The sequence below is a fragment of the Mirounga leonina genome, unplaced genomic scaffold (assembly GCF_011800145.1).
Source record: "Mirounga leonina isolate KUSES-001 unplaced genomic scaffold, KU_Mleo_1.0 Mir_115, whole genome shotgun sequence".
In the NCBI taxonomy this organism is placed as follows: Eukaryota; Metazoa; Chordata; class Mammalia; order Carnivora; family Phocidae; genus Mirounga; species Mirounga leonina.
In genome coordinates this window covers 19,238,209-19,260,961 of record NW_023270268.1, presented here as the reverse complement: position 1 = coordinate 19,260,961, position 22,753 = coordinate 19,238,209, and the positions used below count along the sequence as shown (strand labels likewise).

The window sequence follows — 22,753 nt, the reverse complement described above, 5'->3', positions numbered from 1 at the left end:
TGTGCTTCCAGTGAGGATAGCAGGAAGCATGAAGGCTTTATTTACTAACACTAACACTAAAATATCAATGACAACACTGTGGACTCTCACAGTGAGTCACAGAACAAGATTATCGAAATGAAAATATAGTTCAGTTCAAGTAGTTCATAACTTTGGAACCAGTCATATTTCAAAACTTGGTCTGTCCACCTTAGTGCTTAGTGTCTGGAATTCATTTAGTTAAAGTATTTTGTATACAGTTCTTAAAATTCCATGATTGTTCATTTTTTAAAAAAGTTACAATGTACCTGAAATAAAGAATATCACTAGCAAATTCAATTCTGAATCTGGGGACAGCATACTCAAAGGTGTAATAAAAGAACCAATATCTATACCATTTAAAGAACCCCCAAGATCGGGACACCTGGGTGGCTCAGCTGGTTAAGTGGCTGCCTTCAGCTCAGGTCATGATCCTAAAGTCCTGGGATCAAGTCCCACATCGGGCTCCTTGCTCAGTGGGGAGCCTGCTTCTCCCTCTGCTTGCCACCCCCTTTGCTTGTGCTCATTCACTCTCTCTCTCTCTGATTAAAAAAAAAAAAGAACCCCCGAGATCAAAGTCATTGATAGTTGGTGCATAAGCCCTCTAACAGAGCTGAGCAGGAAACAAGAAATGTGAAAATGGGACTATAGAGGATAAAGGTTAGGGAGATCAATTCTGACTGTAGAGTTTGTGTATGAAATATGAAGCGATGGCATAAGGCAGGGAGCCCTGCTAGAGAAAAAAATGGGAGAAGGCTGTCCTCACATAGCCCTCCATCCCTCTCTCTCCTTTATACTGTCACCAGGAATCCAATTCTGTATTTCCTTCTTAGATTCAAGGGGAAACATGGGAGGTGTGACACAGTAGCTACAAGTAGCAGCTGGCTAAAGGGAAACAGAGGGAAACTGAACTGAAGGGAATTCCTGTGGCACTTCCCGAGTGGCCATTTGCCTGTAGTAACCTAAGTGAGTTTAGCAATTAGAGATGCAATTTATAGAAATTTCAACAAAATGATGTCCTGGTGGTGGTGGTTTTTTTTTTATCCCCAGTAAAGAAGTTTAGCAATTTTTTGGATCTTTTTTTCATGGTACTCAAATCTTCTCAATATTTATATTCAAGGTAAAGTAACAATTTTAGCTGTGTTGAGTTTCACTGGGAGAAGAACTGACACAGTGACTCCTGCCTATCTTTCCAAGTTCATCTCTCACTATGCTTCCCCTTACATAAGCTTTCACTGCACAGACCTCTTTTGAGTTTGTCTAATAAATCAAACTCCTTTCTGCCTCCCACTCTTTGCATATTTTCCTTCTGCTTGGACCTTACCTGTTTTACCCCCTTCACATTTTCAACTTAAGTGTCATATTCTCAGAGGGTCCAGTAGTTGAATGGTTCAGGAGGGTAGGAACATGTCTATTTTGTTTTCCACACTGTACTCAAAATTTAGCACCATGCCCGAGATATAATTAGAACCTAGTAAATATACGATCTTGAAGGAACATAGGAGAATCTCTGTGGAATATTTCTTCAGGTGTGAAGAACTACTTTATGTATTTGAAAATTTCCAATGCGTTACTGATCCACAGATATTCAGTCTTCTAACAAGATAGTCAATCAGTATCAATACATTTTTGAAAGGGATCCCCTCTCCCAAAAAAATGTATAAATATATAGCAGTGCCAATTTTGAAGAAAACACTTGGACATTTGAGAGGTATCTGGACCACAACATGGGATTTGCACAAAAGTTAGCAAATCACTGCTACTAAATATGTAATAGTTACAGGGAATCAGGGATTTGTCAAACAAGATTGATATTAATGTTATTCTTCTCTCAGGTAAAATTAAGGTCTGTCAAGTAATATTTTAGGTTAAAATGTTATTGGTTATCCACTTCTGTTTGTTTAGTTCAGTCTCCACAACGTTAGCCAATTGAGTGTAACTTTTGTACATTTTGCCCTATCCTCATACTAATTTTCTTAAGGAATTTTTAAATCAACACACTTTAAAAAAAAAAAAAAAAAAAACCTAAGTGTGCATCATAAGGAAACTATCAATTCAAGAACAAAAGCCAACTCACTTGTAATTAATAGAAGATGATCATGGTATTTGATACACATTAATAAAGAAAAATTGGGAGCTACCCACACAATCTTTGTCACCAACAGCTCACACACTGAAGTCTGAGAAACATGAGTTTGACTTGCTGGTCCCTGCAAAGGATAGGTTGGTTACAAAGCATACATGTTAATAAAGTTTGGAAGGACAAAACAGCAACTCCTATTCAGCTTTAGCATCATATGTGTGTTTTAGTGTATAATCACTACCACAGAATTATCAGGTGGGGCACACATAGCTTTGAAATTTTTTAAAAAAGCATCTTACAATGAAATTCCTATACATACTAATGAAAGTAAAATATGTGTGATTTTAAAGTAAACTGTGGTATTTTTTTTAACTCATTTGTGGTTAGCTTTGAGTATATTCTGCTTACTGACTATATTTCCTTATTAGATAGGTATATAAACATCATGTGCGTGAGACTTTGTATTGTTATTTTAAGAAACTTGTGGTTTCCTGTTCTGCTTTTAATACCTTCCAGTTATAGTCATAGATCTCACATTATAGAAGATTAAGAAAATATTGGGAAAGGAATAATTAACTTTAAGACACCAAAAATAGGTGTTGGAATGGTGATTATGTGTGTCTTCATTAGCATATATATAGATAAGTATCTTGTTGTTTCTAGGGAGAATAATCAAATTAACCACAGGTTGTCACCTCATACAGGTACACATATAAGAGATGTATAAAAGTTGTTGAAAACTTGAAATTCCAAGCACTGTAATCAAAATTTAAAAATACATAATATTTATTAAACTCTAATCATATACCAGGGACTGTGCTAAGCACTTTATTTCATTTAATTGTCTAAAGAACCCTAAGGGAGGAGTGTCTGGCTGGCTCAGTCGGTAGAGCATGCGACTCTCAGTCTTGGTTGTTCAAGCCCCACATTGGGCATGGAGCCTACTTAAAAAAAAAAAACAAACCCAAACCCTAAGGGAGCTAAGGAACTGAGCTTTGAAAAGTTTAAAGTAACTTGCTAGAGGTCACCTAGCCAGCAAGTAGAACAGGTGAAATTCACACACTATTGGATTCCAGAGCCTTAGCTCTACACACTTTCAATTCCAGATTCTAAAAATCATCTTTCACGAAGTCCTCCCAATATTCTGCATAATGGCTATGATCTAATAAATGACCACTGGCTGATCTAGTAGATGGGGGAAACCATTGTTCTGGTTCTTACCCTTCCTTTCAAATCAGGGCTTTTGCATATCATAGAAATAATATCATTAATGATTGCCAAAAATTATTATAATGAGCAAAGTCACATGGTAACACGCTTCAGATGCAGGCTGAAACATGTATACACAGCTACTCCTACTTCAGTTTGCTTGCTAAATGAGACTTATTTCAGGTATACAGGTACTGAGGCTCAGCTGACTGAGTGCATTGCAAATAATGGATGGTCAGGGGTTTGACTTCCTTCCTTTGACTTTCTTGTAGATGGTTAGCTATCTGTGGTCAGAGCAGGAGTATGGGCTCAATGCCAACCAGGTGCATGGTATGTTGGGTGAATATAGTAATTAGGGAAAAGCAGACTAACATCCAAATCTAGGAGAGATGCCTGAGACCGAAGCTAATAATCCACATAAAATATCTAAATTAAGCTGGCTATAGGAAAGCTCCTCAAAGCAGCACAGTCTATCTTGTGATTTAAAGATAAGTTATTTCAATATCTATTGTTAGGTAGTGGCCTATTTAAAATCTATTCAGTGGGAGAAATCTACAAATATGGGTATCATAAAGGATATGCATGATATATACATTTAATTTGTATAAATTCTTTTACATAAATACTCCTTTAAGTGAAAATAGTATAATTAAAATACTTTAAAATTATATTTGGATTATGTATTCTTTTATATAATGTTTTACTAAACATACATTTATGTTACTCAATATTATTTTACAGAACTTATGTTTACTCATATATAGTCTATTTATGGAATTTTTGTGGACATTTAGACTATATATAATTTTTGCCATATACACTAACTTTGGAATCAACCTACAAGTTAGTTGTGACACTAGAGTATAGAAGTAAAGAGACTGTTGTTGTAATAGTAACTGCAGTAAGAAGACTCTCATGGCTCTGAATGTGTTATAGTTTAAAATTTTTTGTAGAGTGTCTAGAATGTATCCAAGAGCAAAGATTCACTAATTATAGACAGCTGGTTATGGTTCTTTATACAGAAATATGCAGGGAAATGGGAAAGATAATTTATTAACCAGCAATGATTTGAGAGAAATCTACCTTAAAATGTATTCACTAGAAATCCATCTGAAGTATAATTTGGTTTCCTATCTATAAGATTCTACCTAGCAGAAAGAATTGGACCTCTTCTATACATTTAATCACTACATACCACTCATGCATTAATTGTAGCCTGGCTTGTATTTTATGTATTGTTGTCTAAGCCCTCTCACCAGATTATAAACTCATTGAGGATGGGGATTGTTTTTCACCTTTGTATTCATTGTAGTGCCAGCACTGAGAGTAGTAAGAACTCAAAAACATCAGGTAAATTTTTCGGGTTCTTGGATCAGGTAGCATTCCCATGGTAAATTAAAAAGTGATTTACTAGTTTATAAATCAATCTCTTGTGAGTTTGGTTAACACAAATGAATTCCTCTGAGTTTCATTCCCATGGGTGGACTGATAAAATTAGATTTCAGTAGAATGGTACATGTATTGGGAGGGTACCGGGGACAAAGTTTCTAATAAATTCCTATAAATGAACTGCACATATCTCCAGTGCATATCAGTGGGATTTTATGATAAGCTAACCCTCTTCTTGCACCACATTCTCTGATGTTTTGTTACATCTTACAATGTCCAAACAGGAATAAGGGTATAGATTTCTTTTAATGTTTGCCCTTTATTATTGTAGAATAACACAACTCTCCACTTCTTGAATGGCTTTTAAAGTATATAAACATATTGAAGAAATGAGTTACAATCTTTATATAATCTAGAGATTTTAAAAATTAGAATGAAAAATGGATAGAAATAATAATTTAATTTAGCAATCCCTTAAAGGCAAGAGGCAGCAAGTTCCATCTTGAAAGTCCCAGTAGATCTGTGATCTGTATACTGTGGGTATAGTTAGCAGGCTGGTGTTTTGAGTAGGAAGATAATGGTTTTTAATTGGCTCATCACTGAAGTTTCATCCTGAAAGGAGAGAAATGAACTTAGAGCCAATATTAACAGGTGATAATTAAATTATGGGTTCTGTATGCTTAATGTCCTACACTAAGGCAAGATGAGGCAACTGGAGGCCATTAACTTTAATAATTGGAGTCACTATCTCTCTTAAGTAGGATTTTATAGCACATTAGCAATGGTTGATTAGTATTAAATCGGAAAATAAACTTCTTACTAGAGCATGTTTTACTAATTCCAACTTCATACCTATGCATTTAAATGTATAGAATAATTTACATAAAGTAATATGTCTTCAAAGGTAAACAAGATAAATATAAAACATTTGTCAAATCCTAAAATCAATATTTCTATTTCTTTTTTTTTTTTAAGATTTTATTTATTTATTTGAGAGAGAGAGAGAATGAGAGACAGAGAGCATGAGAGGGAGGAGGGTCAGAGGGAGAAGCAGACTCCCCGCCAAGCAGGGAGCCCGATGCGGGACTCGATCCCAGGACTCCAGGATCATGACCTGAGCCGAAGGCAGTCACTTAACCAACTGAGCCACCCAGGCGCCCAATATTTCTATTTCTAAGCATTATTTGTTTTCTACATTTATCATGCGTTAAAAGCAGTGTTCAAAATGAAGGCCCATGATTATTTAACTTTAATTATGAAGAACTGATTTAAACATTTAATTTTATGATTAAAGCTGAAAAATCCCTGATTGAAATGTTCAAGTTTTCTTTTGTAAAGATTTTATGCCACTATGTTTGACTTAATGTTTTAAATATTAGGTGGTTATTCTACATAAATTGTATGGACATTGCTATAGACATCCTGTAGGAATTATATCACAGTAATGACAATCCTCTTTCAAAGAGTGTTTTGTTTTGAAAAACATTTAATGAGCATCTGTGTTTACAATATTTTTAAACATCGCTGCTACCACATTAACTTTAAAATACTTAATGTCGTATGTTTATATTTGGGGCTTTTGTTAAACAATCTCTACCCGTCTTGAGAAGTTCATTTTTCTTATGACTTAGAGTGACCATATAAGTTACCATCCAGACTTGTGGCGGAGTGAAAGGGTATGCTTTTTTAAAAAATGAATATGCCAGGACAATAGGTGCAAACCAGGAAGTATATGGCCCCAGTATAATAGTAGACCAGTATTATAGCGCAATGCCTGGGTTAATACAATCCCATTCTGGAGAAATGCTTTCAGAATCCATGCTTGGAAGAACAGGAGTGCATGTCTCCTCCTTGCTATATACAGTGTAAGATCTGGGTCTGCCTCAACTTCAAGCCGCTAGAGATGCTTATGTTGTTGTTTTCACTTTGGTGTCTCTAGCACCCAGCAGGGTGCCCTGTACATGAAGATGAAACAAGCAGAATCCTGGGCTCCAGACTAGGAGAAGAGTGTGCTGGAGTTGTGCAAAATGGTGGTTTCGGAATGAAGGAAATTGGAGGTGGAGGAAAAGGGAAACAGGACTCTCCTTCCTGCTTAAACTCCATGGGAGGGTATTCCATTATTACTGTTCTTACAAAATAGCCAGAATTTGAGGTGGCATTCCTTCTTTTCCATTTTCATTAATCTAGTCTTATACTTGGTATCTGCTCAGAGCAAGACAAGGACCACTCATAAGCATAGTAGGTTCACCAGCGTTCAGTGAGGACGGTTGCAGATCTGGGGTTTAGACACCCCTCTTCAATTCACCTGTTCCTCTCTATCCTGCTGCTGAAGACTGTGCTTTGACTGTGAAGGGCTCAGCATTTACAGGATAGAAAGGCCAGGGAGAGGACAAGGGAGGTGAGGTGAGAGTAGAGAGAGGGGAATTGGGAAAGTAGTAGAGGATGTGGCCCCAGGCTATAATAGGTTTTATAATTTTAATGTGGGAGAGAGAGGAATTGCTTCTGATGTGATGTTCATGGCTAGCTACAAGTAGAATAGTTATTGTCGTATAGGTCATAGTCCATTTATCTGGACATATAACCTGTAATTAATCCATGCCTATACAATTCTTACATATTTTAAACAAGTCTATGATCTCAAAAAAATAATAGCATGAGTAGGCTTACAAAGTTTTTCTCTTGTTGCAGTGATTTTCACAGCAAAGCCTCTGTGCTTCGGGAAAAAAAAAAAAAGAAAAAGAAAGGTCTTGGAGCTTCACATTATCTTTAAATGTGCTTTTATTGTGTGCTTATCTGCACTTACAGTCCTTCAGTGTATAGACCCCATGGTGCATGCACGATCCTTAAAATGGGGAATCCATGTAAGGAAGTTAAATGTGGGAAAAAGAAAAAAAATTCAAAACAGAGTACAAACAGCAAGGTTAAATTGAATGCTGTTAACCCCCTGCTGACACCAACTAATAGTGCAGAAGCAACAGCAGGAATCTTAAACAGAGGTTAGTGTTGGGAAATTTCTGTTCATGACAGTTATAAATGAAATACACTGGCTAGTTTTTCTTCCTACGGTATCACTTTAAAGAACATTTTAAAAGTAGCATCAAAGATGATACCTAAGTGTATATCCAGTAGAAAGAATAAAAAAAAATTGAAAACAATATCTTAGTATGAAACACCCATTAGAATTCGGGTGAGTTTTTTCTTACTTTTAAAAAATTAATACAGTTTACATACAGCAAAATGTGTAAATATTAAGATTACATTATGCAGCTCAGTGACTTTTTTTTTTTTTTAATATTTTATTTACTTATTCATGAGAGAGAGAGAGAGGCAGAGGGAGAAGCAGACTTCCCGCAGAGCGGGGAGCCCGATGCGGGACTCGATCCCAGGACTCCGGGATCATGACCTGATCCGAAGGCAGACGCTTAACCATCTGAGCCACCCAGGCGCCCTCAGTGACTTTTAAGATAGAAAGAAACCCATGTAATCAGCAATCAGATCAAAGTACTAAACATTATTACCACCTTAGAAAGTTTCCTCATGCCTCTCAAAACCATGTCTATTATTATTTAGAAGTTTTGGTTCTCTAGTTATTCTCAATTCACCTCCAATTCTATATAAACTACCATGTCTGTTTCAAAATTACAGGCTTGTTGAGTGCCTCCTGCTGCCACCTTCTCTCCCCAATATATTTCCAGAACAATGTCTTCTGCTTTTGGCCTTTTCCCCTCATATCTTGTTAAATGAAAAGCAGCTCTTATTTTATGGATAAGGAAATAATTAGATAACAAGGACCATAGTTGCCTGGGTAGAAAACTTGCTGTTATGAGAATGTATTTAGTTGAGAAAATATAAAGAACCAGTTAATGACATTGAATGAAAAATATAAAATATCCATAATGCTACTTGTTAGGGTATTTATATTTAACAAGTCAAAAAACATTCATTAAAAATATGCTTACAACTGGTTGTAGATTTCATTATATACATTAAACGCTCATCACTCACACTAATTTAATCACTAATCCGTCTATAAAAACACTTAAAATTCTATAAGCAATAGCCTCATTTATTTTTCTTTTCTGCTTTCACTTCCATTTCCTTCCCTCTTTCTGAGAAAACTATACTCAAGGACAGTTTTCATTTGCCTATTCATCTTCCTCCTGCTATTTTTCACCGGTATATTCTTTGATTGTCTTTCTTCATCTCCTTTGCCTCCCATTTCTAGAACTCAACACATTCATTCTCTTTATATTCAGATGAATCCAGTAGTTCTACCTCCACCACTGGTGAAGCTAGTGATTTCTTTTATCTCCATCCCAGGTCCTTAAATACTAAAATGCCATTCTCAGCAGTTCCCTGTTTTCTCACCATTTCACAGAACATATCCATCCATCCTTCCTTTTACAACATTCCTATGAAAATACAGTAAAATTCATTTAGAAAGCTTTAAACTATGATGAATTTGATTTTTTTTTTTAAAGATTTTATTTATCAGAGAGAGAGCACAAGCAGTGGGAGCGCCAGGCAGAGGGAGAAGCAAGCAGGCTCCCCACTGCGCAAGGAGCCCTGTGTGGGACTTGATCCTAGGACCTTGGGATCATGACCTGAGCCAAAGACAGAGGCTTAACCGACTAGCCACCCAGTGGCTCAATTTGATTTTGTTCTATTTCCTAGAATACTTCATATGGAGAGGCTATGTATACAATACCAGGGTATTCCCTTTCTTGATTCCCTTTATATAATTTACTTTGTTTTAAATTTACTCAGTGTTTCTTTAATTATCTAAATTACCTATTATCTTTAGTTAATCCTTTTCAGTATTTTCTGTTTTGACTTTAAGCTGCTTGGTAGCAGGGATAGGTGCCTACTGAACCTCATGTTGAACACTTCACTGGGGCACCACAGGAAACATTTAGATAGTGATTCAGAACAGGGACAAACAACACAAAGACAAAAAAAGCAAATCTGGTAGAAAAGTAATACAGAACTGAGAAAAGACAAAGTTTTACAAAGAATGTAGATAGGTTAATGGAAAAAAAATTCAAGAAGCAGGGTCATTAGAGCTACTAAAACAAAATAAAACAAAAAGCTCCCATCCCCTGCTATTAGTAAAAAAGTTGGGGAAACAAAACGTGGAACAGAGCAGAAGTGTGTTCTGGTGATTGAGCTGATAATAGCTTTTGAGAAATTTTCACAGCTCTAAAGCAGTGATTAACAATGGGAAGAGCTTACATTTGCCATTTCCACATGAGGCTATTAGTATCTGAAGAGGCAACAGATATAAAATATGTGAGATTTGAGAGGATGAGATTTGAGAAGATGTAATGACTCTCAAGTCTGTGATAGATTTTTGGTCAAGTTGTTTCCCTTAAGTACTGATTTAAAAAACTGGTAACTTAAAACTGCCCCCTTCCCCCACAAATGGTCCACAAAACATTCTTCTTTCCTACTGAAGATTTTATGATGCATTGTTATTAACCACTCTTCTGCTATTAAACTGAAATGACCTATTAAGACCAACAGTTCTGAGACCATTCTTCTACCACTGATTAAGACTGGGTTCCCAGATATTAGGAGTAATTCACTTAGTTTTGAGCTTTCTGAGCCGACTTGGTGACTTTTCTAGCTCCAGCAACCTACTTGTCCACTGCTTTGATGACAAACACAGCAACTGCCCATCACATGTCATTAATAGCAGAACAGCCCAGAGGAGGATAGAGAAACTCTTAACATAAATGGGCTTGCCAGGAATGGTATCAATGATGAGGATAGAGAAGCTCTTAACATAAATGGGCTTGCCAGGAATGATATCAATGATGGCAGCGTCACCAGATTTCAAGAATTTGAGGCCATCTTCCAGCTTCTTCCCAGAATGGCGATCAGTCTTCTGCTTCAGCTGAGCAAACTGGTGAGTAATTGTGAGCTGTGTGACAATCCAGCACAGGTGCATAGTCAGCACTGACTTGGCCTGGATGGTTCAGGATAATCACCTGAGCTGAGAAGCCAGCTGCTTCCATCAGTGCATTTTTGCTGTTACCAGCCACACTGCCACAATGCACATTTTGGGACACATGCTTGACAGTGAAGCATTGTCACCAGGAAGAGCTTCACTTAAAGCTTCAGGCTGCATTTCAACAGACTTTATTTCAGTTGTAAGGTTGACTGGAGTGAAGATGACCACCATGCCAGGTTTGAAAACATCAGTCTTCACAGGGACAGTACCAGTACTGCCAATTTTGTAGATGTCCTGGAGGGGAAGATGCAAGGGCTTGTCCGTTGGATACATTGGTGGCAGGATGTAATCCAGAGCTTCAAGCAGTGGGTTCCACTTGCATTGCCATCTTTACAGGTGACTTTCCATCCCTTGAATCAAGGCATCTTAGTACTTGGCTCTGGCAGGCTGTCACCATTCCAACCAGAAATTGGCACAAATGCTACTGTGTCAGGGTTGTAGCCAATTTTCTTAATGTAGGTGTTGACTTCCTTAATTATTTCCTTGTATCTCTTCTGGCTATGGGGTGGCTCAGTGGAATCCATTTTGTTAACACTAAAAATTAGTTGTTTCATACCAAGTATGTAAACCAGAAGGGCATGCTTCTGGGTCTGCCCATTCTTGGAGATACCTGCTTCAAATTCACCAACCCCAGCAGCAACAATTGGGACAGAAGAGTCAACGTGAGCTATGCCTATAATCGTGGTTTTTTTTTTTTTTTTAATGATTTTATTTGAAATACTCTCTACACCCAACATGGAGTTTGAACTTAAAACCCCCAGATCAAGAGTTGCATGTTTTACTCACTGAGCCAGCCAGGCACCCCTATTATCATGTTTTTTATTAAGTTCCTGTATCCTGAGGCATCAGTGATGAAAACATAATACTTACTGTTCTCAAATTTCTACATGGAGATATCAGTGGTGATACCTTGCATACATTCACCTTTCAATTTATCCAAGACCCAGGGCTACTTGATGAAGCCCTTTCCCAACTCAGCAACCTCCTTTAAGAATCTTTTGGTGGTTCTTTTGTCAGTCACACCACATTTATAGATCAGATGGCCAGTAGTAGTGGTAAACTTGCCCACATCTGTATATCTGGTGATGATGTGCTGAATCTTTTCCTTTCCCATTATGGCTTAGATTTAGTGGTGGTTTTTGCGACTCCTGTGTTCTGGATGCACACCTGTTGCAAAAAAGCAAGTGGATGTTTTTAAAGATTATATAAAATAAACTAGAATTCCCAGTGTAGAAGCTTGGTTTAAGGATTAGGGACCTACATAAATATGAATATAATTGCAATTACACTTACTAGGCTAGAATTACAAAAGATCAGTATTAATGCCTCAGGGCATAAAAAGATTGCCAGATGCAATCAAAATGAAATGTCTTCCTTCTGTATGTTACTGCCCAGGTAGACAACTCATGGGACCTTGATGCCTGCCTCTAATGCAAGACAGAAATGTTTTCAATGCAGAAAACCAGACATGATGGCTGGATGGCTAGCTTCAATATGGTAATTCCCATATTCCTAAGAGCATATCCAAAAAGTATGCTTAATGCCTCAGCAGGTTTGGTGGTTTTGAGACATGCTGAATAAGAAATAACAATAGAGCAAGCCTCAGGGGACAGGTACCAAAAATATGATGATGTATATGTGAAATAATAACTTGCAAGAAAGTGGCAGCTTTAAAGAGTGTAACCTCATTATTTTTCTTAGGAGAGAATACAAGAAATCAAAAGATCCAAGCCTAAAAGACAGTTCACTAACACCCTGTACATAAGAAAGACATAGTAAATGTTTCATTATTTAATTATATGTGTCTGAGGACAACAGTGAAGAAGAAGAAGGAAGAGGAGGAGGAGGGAGGGAAGGAAGGAAGGAAGGAAGGAAGGAAGGAAGGAAGGAAGGAAGGAAAACACGCAAAAACCCAAATCAATAAAGCAGTAACTTCTGAAGTTTTACCTCATCTTAAGAGGCATTTTTCCAGGAAGGCCATTATTCCTGGGACCACAAAGTTCTGTGTGCCTAATGGGCGAATTTTAGACTCCTTCCTCATATACTGTTTGATGTGGAAGAGATTTTTTTTTAACAATACAAACAGCATCTTTGACCAAAGGCCATGATCAGATCTGCTCTTTGAATGAGAAATAAAACTTTCAAATAACTGAAAATTTGCTATAGGCTGAATGGAGACTAGTATCTGAACTTCCTCATTTCACACTTACGAAAACTGTAAAATATCTGTATTTCCTCCATTCAACTGTGTATATCAAAGCTGAAACCTGGTGTTTTAAAGTAATGGGTTGTTTCTGCATGGAGCACTGGGTGTTATATGCAAACATTGAATCATGGAACACTACATCAAAAACTAAAAAAAAAAAAAAAAAGTAATGGGTTGGAGAAAAGTAGATGTTGTTAAATAACTGCAATTCCAGTGGCAATCACACGTCTCCATTAGACATCGGCAAACAGTATACCATTCTCTTTGAAAATGATAATAAGCTGTTAGAATTGGATGTGCTTCATTTTTTAAAAGATTACTATATTTTATGAGGCTTTTTAAAAAAAATCAATTTCATTAATTCCACATGTTCCATTCCATTTTGACTCTTAAATCTCCTAAAGCAAGGGTGTATATTTGTGGAGTATCTTTCAGTAACAAACAAGAGGAAGATACATAGTTTTTACAAGATTTTTAATAGCCAGTGTATACAAACCTAGAAACCTATTCCTACAACTGTTGGCTTAATCAAATTTTTGTGTATTTTATATGTACCCAAAGATATAATTTTTAAGAACAAATTCTGAAGTAAATGCTTCTTTACAACAAAGAAAGACATAATGTACTGCAAAGAACACAAACTTGAGAATTAGAATGGCTTGTCTTTAGCTCCTAAGACACTCACCACCTGTATGAATTCCTTCAGTTTCCTTATCCACGAAATCAGGGTGATTAGCACTGACCTTGCTAGGTTTTAGGAAGGATTATAAAAACTGCCTAGTAGAGCAACTGGCACAGAGTAGGAGCTTCACAAATGGCAGGCACCATCATCGCCATCATTATCATCTTGTTATTTCCTTATCCAACTGGTTTCTTTTTTTTTTAAAGATTTTATTTATTTATTTGAGAGAGAGAATGAGAGACAGAGAGCACGAGAGGGAAGAGGGTCAGAGGGAGAAGCAGACTCCCCGCCGAGCAGGGAGCCCGATGTGGGACTCGATCCCAGGACTCCAGGATCATGACCTGAGCCGAAGGCAGTCGCTTAACCAACTGAGCCACCCAGGCGCCCCTATCCAACTGGTTTCTACGTCCATATTATAGTTTTGATAATGGGAGCTCCACACATGATATACATAATTAAAAGAGATTAAATACAATGTTCTATGTTAAGAAATAGTAATCCATACCAGTTCCTACAGTTAAAAAACAGTACATAGGGAAACTAAAGCTATCACAGAATGAAAATACTGCAGAAGCAACCACTTACAAAATTAGTCATAAACGTTATTTCTGTTTAATACAGTGTCTCTATATATATATATACACACACACACACATCAAAGACATTGGTTTCTCAGTAAATACAAGGCAAATTCAATTCAGTTGTAAAGTGAAACTGGAAATCATTCAAAAAACGTCCTGAAATCAGGGTGCCTGGGTGGCTCAGTCGTTAAGCATCTGCCTTTGGCTCAGTCCTGATCCCAGGGTCCTGGGATGGAGCCCCACATTGGGCTCCCTGCTCAGCAGAGAGTCTGCTTCTCCCTCTCCCACTCCCCCTGCTTGTGTTCCTTCTCTCGCTGTGTCTTTCTCTGTCAAATAAATAAATAAAATCTTTTTTAAAAAATGTCTTGAAATAAAGTAGTGATGAAGAACTGCTGGGATCACAGTCTAAGCCACGATAAATGAGAAAACCAACAAGGATGATGACAGAGTAAGTTCTTCAGAATGACTTGATTACCAGAGGACTAACAGAGGCCATTGGGAAAACTGATGAAGTACTTTCATACTTTGTTTCGTTGGCTTTTTTTTTTAAACGATGTGTTACCATAATATAAAAGTCAAATATGCAGTTAAAAAGTCTGATAATATGCTATCATGCATATAAAAAATTATGCCAATAAAATAAACATTCAATTTTCACAATCCTACTAATTAGAACCAATTTTCTAATGTTATAACTTTTCTTGAGTAAATATCAACTTATTTTTCTCATTTTTAGTTTAACCTCTCACAATATACTCTGAAAGCTGGAAAATTTACCCTGAATCTAAGGCTGATCCTGATAGGTCTTTCCCATACCTTCTCAGGAATATTTCATTATTCTCTCTCCTGTGCTACCCAGCAGTATTTAGAACACAACCAACAAAATACTATATTGTATTTGAATTATTTGTTTATATGTCGGTTTGAACCATTACATAGCAAACTCTTTGAGGACAAAGAACATGTTTTATTCATCTTTGCATCAACAGCATTCAGTACAGGTCTAGCACATAGTAGAAATGCAATTAATCTTTGTCACATAGAGGAAAGAAGGATGTTGGGAGAAAGGGCTTAGACTTTTTAATTTTTAACACTGACTCTTTTTTTGGTAACAAATCTTTCTAAATTATAGCACTGTTTTCTTTTTCTTAATATAGAGCGTGAACTAAACATGCTTATTAGACTTTTTTTTGGATGACTAAGGGTCATAGTTTAGAACATTAATTATCACTTTGTGGTATAATAATGATGTCTTCTAGTGTTGTTCAAATGCTTAGGTTGATCTTTCCAAGAATTCATTACTGTTGGGCTTTCCAATTGGGGATACCTTTTCTAATCTGTGGGAAGAACTGAAAATTGACCAGGAAAACCAGTTAGACAAGTACTTTAAACCAGTAGCCTTTACACTGAGGACAGTCAGAGATATAAGTGGGGGTGGTGGCTGGTTCTATGGCAGCTCAGAGGTCTCCATATTCCTAAGGATTCAGAGATTTACTTCTACATTCAGAATTTAGAAAGCTAGCTCATATTTAATTCCATTATCTGTGTTTCATAAATTTTCTCCTTCAAAGTACACTGGAATTCTAAATTTTCAAAACGTCCTCCAGGTGCAACTGTAATTTTTAAGTGATTAAAATGTTTAATTACATAAAAAACAAAAACATCTTAGTGCTCAGCTAAGAAGTATCCAAAGATAAAAAAATATTTTTCAATGGCCACAGAAAGACTAAAAGGGAGTTCTGTATCTTAAACATTGGTTTTTTAACATGCTACAAATATTTATTTTGTAGATCAAGGTCCATTTCAAATGTGTTACCATCAAAGCAGTTTCCAAAGTCCACAGATACCAGTTACAGAGGTCATGAGAAGTTATTCAGAAGTTATTTTTCGTTTAATTCCAACAGGAGGAACCGGTAGATAGAGCTGTGCTTAGAAAAGAAGCTTGCACAATGAGCTAACCCCAGCCCATTCATATCTAACTTGTGCCTCAGGAACTGAGGTGATCTATCAAGGACCCACTGCCTGGTACTATATAGACCTATCTGTATCAGTCCACACACTGAAAACCTGCCAGAACTTTTCCCAAAGCAGAGGCTACTCTAGAGCTGACACCAGTGCTCTGCCACCCTATCAACACCACAGTCCTGAAAGAGTGCAAGAAACATGAGTGCAAATACACAAAAGTAGTAATTTGTCCAGAGTTACAAAAAGCAACAAAGAAAGAACCCTGAAAAAAATGTAAGGCTTACGATGTTGAAAAGTTGAAAAGAGGGCTTAATGTAGAGTGAGATGCTGTCATGGCTCCTTCATGATCAATCCCCTTGTTCTTGCACTCTAACACACACACTTATCTGAGACAGCAGAGTATGGTGAAAAGAATATACATGAGGGTTTGAGTTTTGCTTCTAACGCTTAGCACTATGTGCTCTTGGACAATTTATTAAAAGTATCTGCATCTCAACTCTTACAGGGTTACAGTCAGATTAAATGAGACACCCTGTATAAGAAATAGGTCACTATGCCTTGACATAGAGATATAAGCAAAATAGAAAGCATGATTGTCTTTAACCATATAATTTAATAAGCTACTTTGTAATTTATGGTTGCACAACACTTGTATCAATTTGATTCTGACAATCAAATTCTTAAAAAAATTAGTTATTGAGATCTTTGATGGAGCTATTTGAAACTCATTTTCTCCACCTCTTTTAAAGAGGTTTGTTATATATCGTGACAAACAGATGTTTGTAGACTAATTTTGTTGGCAGGGCTTGATCAATTTTATGAACCGTTACATGTAAAACTACTTTTTTAAAACAGTTCACTATATTTATTTTGCTGTAAGCCACTTCAACAAGGCAGAGTAACTACACTATTATATATATATATATATATATATATATATAGACATTTTAACAGAACCTTTGTGTAAAAAAAATTAATAGCTGATTCAAAACCCTGACAGAACAGCAAAAGGCTACCTGGAGTATATAAATATTTTTTTCAAGTGGTTTTGCCATCAATTTTCTTCCCCTTTTAAAAATAGATTTCCTTCTGTCTTTGAAGATACTACAATTTCAGATGGAAGATTTTCTACCAAAATGTAGATGATACATGTTTAGGAATCCTTAAGAGTCAGACAGTGTTGCTAGACTCACATCACCCCCTCAGAGATATACCTTGGTTTCTCTAGTTCTTTTTAGTTATCTGTCCTTTCAATACGTTTATTTTCTTAAAATAATACTCTCATTTGAGAGCTCTCATGTTGAATTAATGGAAAGGCTATGCTTCTAGACTCCTGAAATCCTCTTTAGAATACAGTTTCATGTATACAATTAAGATAGATTTTGAAAATCCTAAATCTGCCTGTTATACGGGGTACTATTGGGAATTGAAAAGGAATCAAATACTTAAATATATTTAGTAGATATGTTTGCAGTCTCATTTATGTGTGTGTGTATAATATAACTGAAATTTTGATGTTTGTTATACAGCATAACCTAGCTGTTCCTGATTGATAATAGATATTTAATGTTTGTTCTTTTTACCAAAGGCTAGTTCCCAAAGCTACGTGGAGTTTGTATGAAGTTTTCTCAAAGAGGAGAATAGTCTCAGGCAAAAATTTTACAGAGTGAAGGATACTGATGAGGAATAGAGGCAAACTGTTGGAGGATCTTTAAAACAAGGATGAGGAAGTAAAATCAAATACACTTGGGTGTAGGAAGAGATGAAATAATCAGTGGAAGTAAATTCTGGTGTAGAGTTTTCAGGGAACATACGAAAGTGAAGAATTTGTCTGTAGTTAGTGTCAGAATATACCACCATAAAGCTGACATCAGGATGAAGCCTTAATCCTAATCTCACAGCCCTCTCTCACAACTTTAACAGTGCCTAACTGCAAGTTTAGTCTGTACAACACTGGGGTTTGTTTTTGAACAAGCATGAAATACTTGTCTACTCCACAACCAAGATTTCTTTGTTACCGGTGCCTCATTCTTGCTCCCTCAGTTACTTTCTTGTTTAAACTCTTGATCATCTAAATGCACTGGGTATATAACTATCCTGTTTCCTGACCTTCTTCTTAGTTTCTGACTCACTACTTTACCTTGGTCCTGAGGACAGTTCAGGGACTACCTCTGCTGCTCAAAACTGGAAGCTTCATATGCAAAATAAAAACTTTAAGAGGCGGCAGACTATCTAACAGTACAATTCAGAAAGTCGTAGATCATTTAAATGAGAGCTAAAATTTTCTTAATGTAGTTATAGAGGGTGTGTACATACTTTATATACTGCTTTTATAGGGTCAGTGAACAGAGAGACATGAATGGTGGCATGATTTTTTTTTTTATCCTTTAAGGGTAATACTGTAGGAAACGGAGTCAGTATTACTTATGCAATACAGGTTTTATGGATTAAGAATCTTAATTTCTATGGGAACTGCGACAGTATTACAATTCGACATTTTTTAGCATAAGAGGTATATATTGGCAAATCCCAATCTAGAATGTGCAGAAAAAGTAACTTCATTGTCTAAACTGATCTCTTTCTGTTACAGGCAGCCATTGCAAATCATGCTATAAAATACACAACTCATCTTGGTATAAAAAATTCAGCCTTGCTTTTTCAGAAGGATCTCAGTATCTTCTTTTTAAAAATACTCTCTTTTGACTAATTACTGCATCTAAAAAAAATTTCTGCTCTTCTCTAAGGTTCTCCCTTCCCTTCTTCAGCAAGTTGGCATTTGAGTGAAGGGAGAAGCATTGCTCCTGTTGCCGTCCTTCCAGAGAGGCATTTCATGGGCTTGACTTCTGGGCCTTAAGCCTTGTTCTTACTACATCTGCTTGGTCAGTAGGCAAGCTGTGCCAGGATTTGCAGAGCTTTACATTTTTGTTTGTTCACAGGAAATCTGCACCCAGCTACCTTCTCACTCTTGAACCAAGTCAGTTTCAGTCCTGCAGTTCCATCAACACTTCCAAACTCTTTAGGGGAACCTCGAAATTCTCGATTGCTTTCTCTGTGCTACCCTGGAGTCAGAAGTCTGTGAAAACTGCCCTCTGGCCCATTAACTGGGGAAACTCCACTCATACTTAATTCCTCTTTCCATTACTACTGTGCCGTGAGGGACACAGCACTTTGTCCCAAACAGGACTTTCTGGAAAGTTTGTGTTTTTTGCAGACTCTTCTTCCCCCTCCCTCCTCCGAGAAGCCAAGCACCAGCCTGAAGGTTTAAGGATTACCTTTTAGCTTTTCTTGGGTTTTATCTTCTTCTACCTTTATTATGAAAGCCAGGGAGAATGAAGGGAACTCGATCTTTTCTCAGGACCCAGGCAGTGTCCTCACACTAGGCTCATCCATTCTGAATCTCTGTGTATCTCAACTTTCCTAGACCTGAAAAGGATGGAATTTCCTTTCCAAGATATCTGGAATTATACTTCTCACTATGATTATAATATAGTGAATCCTTCAAATTTGTTTTTTTCTTATGTAAAAACTCAGCTTTGGAAGTTCTCAGAAAACCTTTAACCACTTGAAAGCCTGCTTGCGAGCTTTGGACTTAAAAAAGAAATCTACTTTCAGAGTTAAAGTTCAGCTTCCCTGTCCTAGGTAACATTCTTAGCAATAAGCTCCAGGCTTATGGCTGAATTAAGAATAGTTGTAATGGCAGGAGGAGGTGTTAGGAGTGTGGGTGGGGTTTGAGGTGGAGTAAAGAAAAGAGAATGGCATGATTTTTAAAAGGGGGGCATTGGATAACATTTAAGAAGCTAATATATTACCCTAAGTACTAATCGGCCATCAGAGAATGGTACCACTTCAAGAGAGAGGAGTCTCTGGTTATTATCTTTTAGCACCAACAGTGCCCAACAATTCATAAATAACTTAATTTTCTTCTTCAAAAAGCAGGTTAATCAGAAGTTTTCAGGAATGAACAGAGTTTTCAAGGCTGTAATAAGGAAATAATAGTGTTTTCTCAGTAATTGTTCATGACTCTATGATGAGTAAAAAAGTAAAAATTAAGCATGCTTAAAACATGGACCTATTCCATATTTTTTAGTGTGAATAAAATTTTGATGCTAAAGAAAACACCACTAAATATAGTGTAGGGATAGTATTTATACAAGAGAACATCTTATTAATTAATGTACAGTGCATTACATTCTGGTGAAATAGTGAATGCCTTTATAATTGTGTACGCTTTATAGCTAAAATTTCACTAGTGAGAAGGCAAAATAACCTCATATCTCACTAGTGGACTGCTTGTGGATCTTTGACAACTAAATACATTTCACTGAAAGTATGCTTGATAGTTGGGAAAATACCATTTTCAACCTATGTGTGATAATGCGATGGTAGCATCTGAAAGCAAAATCTGGACCAAATAGGTTAATTATAAATGAAAGATACTAATCTTTTACTACTCTAGGATATTAACAACTCAGCTGAAGGCATTTATAAATGTAGGACACACTTTCAAATAGCTGAGTATTTTATTTTAAAGAATATTTTTCTATGGGCTAAAGACTTTTGTTGAAACTCAACAAGCTGCCAGTTTTCTTTCACTATTAATTATTAGCTTTAAAAGAAACACACTGTTAGAAACTACCTTTTAAGGGAAGGGAAACCCAAAGTTAGTGAGGCTTAAAATAACAAAGGAGTAGAATGTGTTCCAGTAGAACAACATATGAATCACACAGAACAGCTTTCCGTTATAGCACCATGATCAATTATATCGGCAACAGGTGAAAACCATTAGTTGTTGTAGCTGCTCTTGGTGAGATGTTTTTCTTCCAACTAGGTGTTCTAATATCAGTTTATCACTTTGATACCCAGTGTCTGAGCCTCTCCTAACCTTCAATGCAGAATTGAAAAGAATGAAAGAAAATAAGAAAGTAATCAAAATGAGAATATCAGTATTTTGCCAAATATATAGCAGCAGCTGCTCAAAAAAGGATTGTGAAGAGTACTTTCTAAAGGTAATTTAAATGCTTAATATGACAGTAAACAAAACAATTTATCAATTTAGTGGTTTCTAATTTTTGATGTCTATAATTTAAATTTTTTAAAATTTCAGGGACTTACTCTTCCTATACCTGTTTTCTTCTATGACTATTAATTTTGTGAGTAATTAGTTAATGTTGTTAAGATGGAACTCAAGGGGTGTCTGGGTGGCTCAGTCGTGTCTGCCTTAGGCTGGGGTCATGATCCTGGGGTCCTGGGAGGGAGCCCCACATTCGGGCTCCCTGCTCACCGGGGGGCTTGCTTCTCCTTTTCCCTCTGCTGCTGCCCCTGCTTATGCTCCCTTGCTCTCTTTCTCGGTCAAATAAATAAGTGAAGTCTTTTAAGAAAAAGGTGGAGGGGCGCCTGGGTGGCTCAGTCGTTAAGCGTCTGCCTTCGGCTCAGGTCATGGTCCCAGGGTCCTGGGATCGAGCCCCGCATCGGGCTTCCTGCTCCAAGGGAAGCCTGCTTCTCCCTCTCCCACTCCCCCTGCTTTTATTCCTTCTTTCGCTGTGTCTCTGTCAAATAAATAAAATAAAATAAAAAGTGGAATTCAAGTTCATTTTAGTTACACAATAACAAAACTGTGCTGGTATTGTGATAATTATCGTGATCAAAATTCTGAAGAATGTTTTGCTGTGTTATTTTTTAAACTACATAAAATAAATGATATACAACAAAATGATGAAGACAAAAAAAAAATGTTGCATTGGCTCTACTGCGCTGAGAACTGCTGAGCCTTGTAAAATATTGTCTTCATTAACCTGCTCTAAATTTTAATAGCCAGTAGGAGTTTAATACAGGGTGTCCAGAGGACAAACAACTGCAGTCGTCAAGAGTGTGGTGATGTAACCCTTCCCAGTGTGTAGCTATATCATTCAATTTTCTGTTCGCTACAACCACAGTTATACTCAAGCCTATGAAGGTGGCAATTTAAGTGCACTTTTAGGCAGGTGGCCTCCAAATTCAAATTAATTGTAGTTGGTTAGTCTCTAGTCAGGGGCAGAAGTAGGCCTGTGCAAATGAGTGCAGCTGCACTGGCAGACCTGTTAAAGGACAAGACTTTTCTCCTCTTCCAGGGTCTCTTGGGGATGTTTTCACCACTCAAGATTGCGGACTTGGGTGTACAGTTGAATTCAGAACAGTAATACCTTACATATGCAACATTTTTTTCTCTCCCCACAAACTTTTTCTTTTTCAAAAAATTATTTTCTCAACTAATTCATTCTCTCATTCACCGAACATTTATTAAGTGCTAGATGCTAGATATCTAAAGTTTAATATTAAAATACCCACCCTCAAAGGAGCTCAGTCTAGAGGAAGAGACACATTAACAATCATAGAACAATGTGATAAGTGTACAAGACTTGGGAAATAAAGATAAAAGAGAATTCGATTTTTTTCTTTAAAGAGATATCTTTGAGAAGTATCTTTTAACTATGCTTAAGTCACATTTTAGTAATTTGCTTAGGATCTCTACTGTGAAGACTGTCTCTACTCCAGTAAAGGATGTATATATAGGTAGTTGTCCTTACTTGGTGTTCCTTATGCTTTGTCACTTAACTTATCCCATGCTGTC

The 22,753-nt window shown here is 36.7% G+C and overlaps 1 protein-coding gene across 1 annotated transcript in view; it reads left to right on the top strand.

Moving 5' to 3' along the window:
• UBE2E2 (ubiquitin conjugating enzyme E2 E2) overlaps positions 1-22,753 on the top strand; it is a 373,227-nt gene that overhangs the window by 132,744 nt on the left and 217,730 nt on the right. The gene's annotated exons all lie outside the window — the stretch shown is intronic.